The sequence below is a fragment of the Lynx canadensis genome, chromosome C1 (genome assembly GCF_007474595.2).
Source record: "Lynx canadensis isolate LIC74 chromosome C1, mLynCan4.pri.v2, whole genome shotgun sequence".
Classification (NCBI taxonomy): domain Eukaryota; kingdom Metazoa; phylum Chordata; class Mammalia; order Carnivora; family Felidae; genus Lynx; species Lynx canadensis.
Window position 1 is genome coordinate 7,640,804 of NC_044310.1, and position 5,402 is coordinate 7,646,205.

At 57.1% G+C, this 5,402-nt stretch overlaps 1 protein-coding gene across 1 annotated transcript in view; it reads right to left on the bottom strand.

Moving 5' to 3' along the window:
* CASZ1 (castor zinc finger 1) overlaps window positions 1-1,547 on the bottom strand; it is a 146,381-nt gene extending 144,834 nt beyond the window's left edge. Inside the window, exon 1 of the mRNA XM_030326394.1 lies at window positions 1,483-1,547. The gene's annotated coding sequence lies outside the window, so the exon portion shown is untranslated. The remainder of the gene's footprint in view (window positions 1-1,482) is intronic.
* Between the last annotated feature and the right edge of the window lie 3,855 nt (window positions 1,548-5,402).

Consider the following 5,402-nt stretch of genomic DNA (forward strand, 5'->3'; position numbering starts at 1 on the left):
CCGAGTAAAAATAAACCGGCCGCCGCTCCGCCCGGCCGGCTCACCCCGGGCGCACGACTCGGCCCCCTGCCCCGGGAGCTCCCTGACAGTCTGTCCGACCCGATATACCCCATTCCCGCGCGCCCCCTGGAGCCCCGCTTCGCGACACTCCTCTGCCAGCCACCACGCGCTCCTTTGCCCTGAAGGTCGACCCCAAGTGACCGGGTGGTCCGGCCCTCTCCCCTTTGGTGCCCTCCTGCTCCCCTAACGAGCTACTCTTCTCTGTCCTCCAACTCGTGCCTCTTTCAGCCGTGCGTCCCTAGATTTAGGGTTTTCTTTTCCCCAACTGCTAAGCCCCGAGGTCACCCTCAGCCCACCCTGGGGGCACAGACCCCGCCAGACCCTCGCCCACCGCGGCCAAGCCCCCTGGGAGCGCACCGCTCCACCCGCCTGCCGGCCCGCCAGCCCAACGTCCCACATCCCCGGGCGCAACTTCTCTCCCGGCGCACACAACAACCGCGGCAAGTCCCCGGAACTTTTCCCCGGACCCAGGCGGCCGCCGGCGGACAGCCGCATGGCCCTAAGCCGGTGCCCCGGCTCCCTGTGCCCAGCACTGCCAGTCCTGCGCCCGGGGACGCTGGGGTGGGGGTGGGGGGAGTGAGGAGCGCCACTTGCCGCGCCCGAAGCAGCGCACTTAAGACAAACTTCCCAGGCACAAATGAAAAAGGGGGCGCCGCTCCCCCCAGCCAAGCAACCCATTGCCTTCGTTTTCCCACCCGGAGGCACCCCTTGGCACCCCGCGCCTAAGTGAACACTGCCTACCTCTGCCGGTAACACCTACACCCTGGTATTGGGGCACAAGAGTCGGCTGGAGGGGTTCCCCACCCACCCCTTCCCCTGGGCAAAGTCTTGCAAAGTCACCCCAGGCACCCCTCACCCCTGCCTCCTTCTCTGCCCTGGCGAGCGCACGAACCCCTGCAGCCGGGGTTGGGGGGGGGGGGAACGCAGGGGGAAGGAGTGATTACCCGGTACTGGCGAGCACCTGCCCCCCCCCCCGCCCCGAGCCTGCAGCGCGGGGGACGCCCCCACCCTATTTGTAAAGTCCTGCACTCACGCCTGGCACCTCCCCCTCTTCTCCCCTACCCCGCCGCCCCCTCAGCTGGAGTAAGTGACCCCCAGGAGCAGCAGCCCTCCCCTCCCCCGGAGCCGCGCGCTGGGCATTCCCCTGGCCGCGGCGGGCGACGCGCCGCCCCGCGCCCGGATGCCAGCCCTCCGTGCCCCCTGCCTCCCGCACTGCCGGAGTTGGGTGGCAGCCGCCGCGCGCAGGCAGGCTGGCTGGCTGGCTGGCTCGCTCGCTCGCTCGCCCGCTCCCTGCTGCAAGCGGCAGCCTCGGGGGTGGGGGGCTGCACCGGGACAGGGGGCGAGGCGGGGAAGCACCCCGGGAGGCCCCCGGAGCTGAGGGGCGTGGGGGAGCCGCGGCGGAGGGAGCGCCGAGTCTCTTACCTGCACTTGGGGCGGCTTTGGGTGACTTTCCAAGTCCGGGGGAAAAATGTGTGTGTGTTTGGGATGGAGCGCCGCGGGCGCGCATGCGCTGCCCAAAGTTGCCGGATCCCGGATTTTTCGCTCCCAGTCTCCGCTCTCGCCCGCTGTGATTATGGAATTCTCCGCGGCCGAGCGGGCGAGTGGGTGGCATGCAAAACCCGGGCCGGATCGCAGGGCCGGGCTCCGCTCCACCCTCACACCCCCAGACCTTCCCCTCCCTGTTTCTTCCCACCCACCGCCCGGGCTGAGCTCGGCTTGTGAGCGCAGCTAGACGCGGCCTGCGGAGGAGCATCTGAGCGCACGGCTCTCTTTTGCGGCTGGAGAAGCTTTCTACCCGCACCGCCCCCCCCACCCCCAACCCAGTTGAGTGGAGCTGAGGCTGGGGGACAAGAGAGGAGGGACAGGAGTGGGTTGCTTTCACCTGTTCCGATCCCCCGAGAGCCAGTCTTGCTTCTCACTTTCCCACTGAAGAACTAGCTCTTTTCTACAAGTTGGAATGTTAGAATTGCCGAACCCAAAGGAACGTGATGTTCTCACTGTTTGATATCTGCTTTGCACTTACTCTTTGCAAGGGAGTTCTTCATTCAGCCCATTGTGCAGGAAATAAATCCTTAAGTGAGCAAGATAGACCATGAAGAATGAACTTGACTGGGAGTGGGGGGGGGGGTGCGGTGAAGGTAATGAACATTAAAACAAATGAATAATATTTCAGAGAGTGAAAGGACCCATGAAGAAAATAAAGCAAGGAAATAGGCTAACGTGTTTGGGGAGAGCTAATTCACCTCTCTCAGGTGACAGGAGGGCCTCTTTGAGGGGAGGAGACCTTCCTATTCCACCAGAGAAGCCACCCCCTTTTCTCCCTTTGCCCCTGCTGCCCACCTCCCAGTTGGTCTGAGGTGGCCATACTGGGCTGAGCTTGGAGGTCAGCTACAGTCCTGGCCCCATGGTCCTGCCTTTCTCCATCAGGCCACCCCTGTCCGATGAGGCAGTGAGTCATTGTACCTGTTTTTTCTTCTTAACAACAGCATGATGGAAATAACGTCAGACGTGAAAGAAATGGATAAACACTCAGACTGAGAGAGAAGTGAAAAATTGACCACAATAGTAAACGAAATAGCTAAACGATTTGTCGAATAAATGAATGCAAATTCAAAGTATGACCCACAGTTTGGAGACGTGTTCAACAGAATGCATTAAACTAAGAGGAAATACCGCAGGCTGGTAAATGTTATTGCAGGCTGGTAGGTAGACTTTGGGACCTAATCTGCAAGGTTTCGGCAAAGCTTCTCAGGACTGGAAGTAACCAGAAGCCCTGGATGGTAATTACCCAAGACAGATATCTGCTGGGATGCGTTCCATGCCCTGCTTCAAGCTTGAAATTAATTGGTTAATGGATAGAGACTAGGGACTCCATGGTCCTCTGGCCCTGAGTGGCCAGGATTGGCCCTGTCCCCTAATAAAGCCTCCAGATTTGGGAGAGGAGGCCCAACCATCCCCATATCCCTTAGTTGCTGAGTGATCTCTACTGCTTTTAAATTGGCTGAGAAAAAAAAAAAAAAAAACCCTCAAAAATAGACCTTGTCTCCTTACCACCTGGAATGGGTCTGAGAATCCCATGTTTGGGATTAGTCCACACCAGAAGGCCAGATTTAGGAGTGAGACACACTTTTCAGGTTCATTTCGTCTTCTCCCCTCTTTACCCCCGTAATTAATAGGAAGCAGCAACACCTTGACAGTTCCAGTGGACCACTGACCCGTTGCCACCCCACACCATCAAATCAGTCCTCAGTTCCAGGAACTGGCCGCTGGCCTGCCTCGCCTAAGACCCTGTGCCTGGTGACTCAGCAGAGCACACAGCCCCAAAGAGCTCAAGCCCTATCCTGCCACTGCGCAGAAGGAGAAACTGAGGCACAGTGAGGGTAGTGACCTGAGAAGTGGCGAGGCAGGTTTTCTCGCTACTGATTTGAGGCTAATTCCACTCCTGGGGCCGTATAAAGAAGTGGGTGACGGCTTGTGTTTGGTGGTCAGACCCCAGTCACTCCGCAGCAAGGTGATCTTGGTAAGGCATTTTGACCCCTCTGCGCCTCAGTTTCCTCAACAGTAAAATGGGGATAATAAAAACGTACTACTGCCTGGGCTTGTTGAGAGGCGAAAATGAGTTAATGCAGGAAAAGTGCCTGAGCCAAGCTAGTGATCGATAAATGCCAGTAATTGTCATTGCTCCTTGGGACATCCAGTGCTCCTTCCACTTCTCATTTCTTCCTGCCCTCTCTCCCTTCTTTGCCTCTGTCCTTTCTTCCTCCAGAATGCACTGGAGGAGTCCTGCTCGCTCGCTCGCGTTCATTCGGCAGGCTTCTGTGGAGCCCCAGCGAAAAGTAAGCAGGTCCTTCCCAGGGAAGACAGGTGAACCAGCCAGGCCCTGCCTCTGAGGAGCTGCCGAGAAACTCACTGGTTTTCTCCTTCTCGCTTTCTCACTAGAAGGTTCACCCCTCCCAACAGCCACCTCTCAAGCCACAAACTTTTATTAAGACATTTATTCTTCCCTCCGTGTTTTTTTTCTCAGATACTTTGCAATTCTCCCATCCTCCAGGGAGTCTTTCTACCTCCTCTGAAGGAACCTCATCTGGGGAGGGAGGAGCTGGAAACTGGCAAGGGAGGGAGGAGGACCCCTCCTCCAACTCAGAAAAAGCGATTTTTCTTTTTTAAAACAAAGCAAGGGGCAGAGAGAGAACGCCACACCCGAAAAGTAGCCCCTGATCTCTCAAGCTGTCTCTGGGTGCTTCATTCCCCACCCCTCAAGCCCTTTGCAGAGACAGATCACATGCTTTTTTCCTCATCTGCTTCTTTTAGCATTTTCTGAGCTTTCCCTAAAATAAAATACCCTGACCCCTGTCAGTCACATTACCCTGACACACCAGCTTCTGGAAAATGCTAAGCTTGTCCCTACCTCAGGGCCTTTGCACTGGTTCCCTCTGCCTGGATGGCCCTTTGTTGCGCTTGCTTCCTTGGCATCACTCAGATCTCTGCTCATATGTCACCTCCTCAGGGAGGCTTTCTCCCTAAAGTAGTTCTCCAGCTTTCTCTCTCACTTTTACCCTGTTGGAGTGTTTACACTGATTCTGCTTATTCATTTGTTTTCGTATTTCCTGTCCAGTTGCCCCTGCTAGAATGGGAGCTCTTTGGAGACAGGGACTTTGTTCTGCGTCCCTCGAACAGTGCCTGGCACATAGCAGGCCTTCACTCTCTGTGAGGCAGGCACTGAATCAAGAGAAGCCTACATGGTCCCTGTCCTTGAGGGGCCTGTGCTTTAGGAAGATAACGACAAAGTTCCCAGGACAAAGTATGGGGGAAAGAGGAGGGGCTGGTACAACCCAGGAGCTGCCAGGAGTTGCCTGCTTGACACAGGGGCTTCGCAGAATTTCCCACTCCCTGGCATTAGGCCAGGGGTCGGCAGTGGGGCAATAGATAGTTCTGGCAAACTATGCCCCAACTATGGCCCTTCGTAGGCAGGAGGGGAAGGACGGTCGGCTAAGGCCCCTGTTGAGGTCATCCATCTGGCCCCCTGCCTCCACTGAGAGCCTCTTCTACTTCTGAATCTCCAGAGATGAGCCCCCTCCCCCTGTCCTCACCACCTTCCCCACTGGACCGTGAGCTTCCCGAGTGGGGGCTCTGCATCTTGGTTGCAGAAGGCCGAGGTGCCAAACACAGGGCCTGGCACCCAGGAGGCTCCTGATGACTGATTGTTGAACAAATAAATGCGTCTGTCTCAGTTTGTGTAATTGGGAAAGACTTGAAAGGAATCACAGCTCAGCTTCCCGGTCACAGTTTTTTGGTTTCGGGTCCTCCGCGGTGACGGAAAGCGACACCTAATCATACGTCAA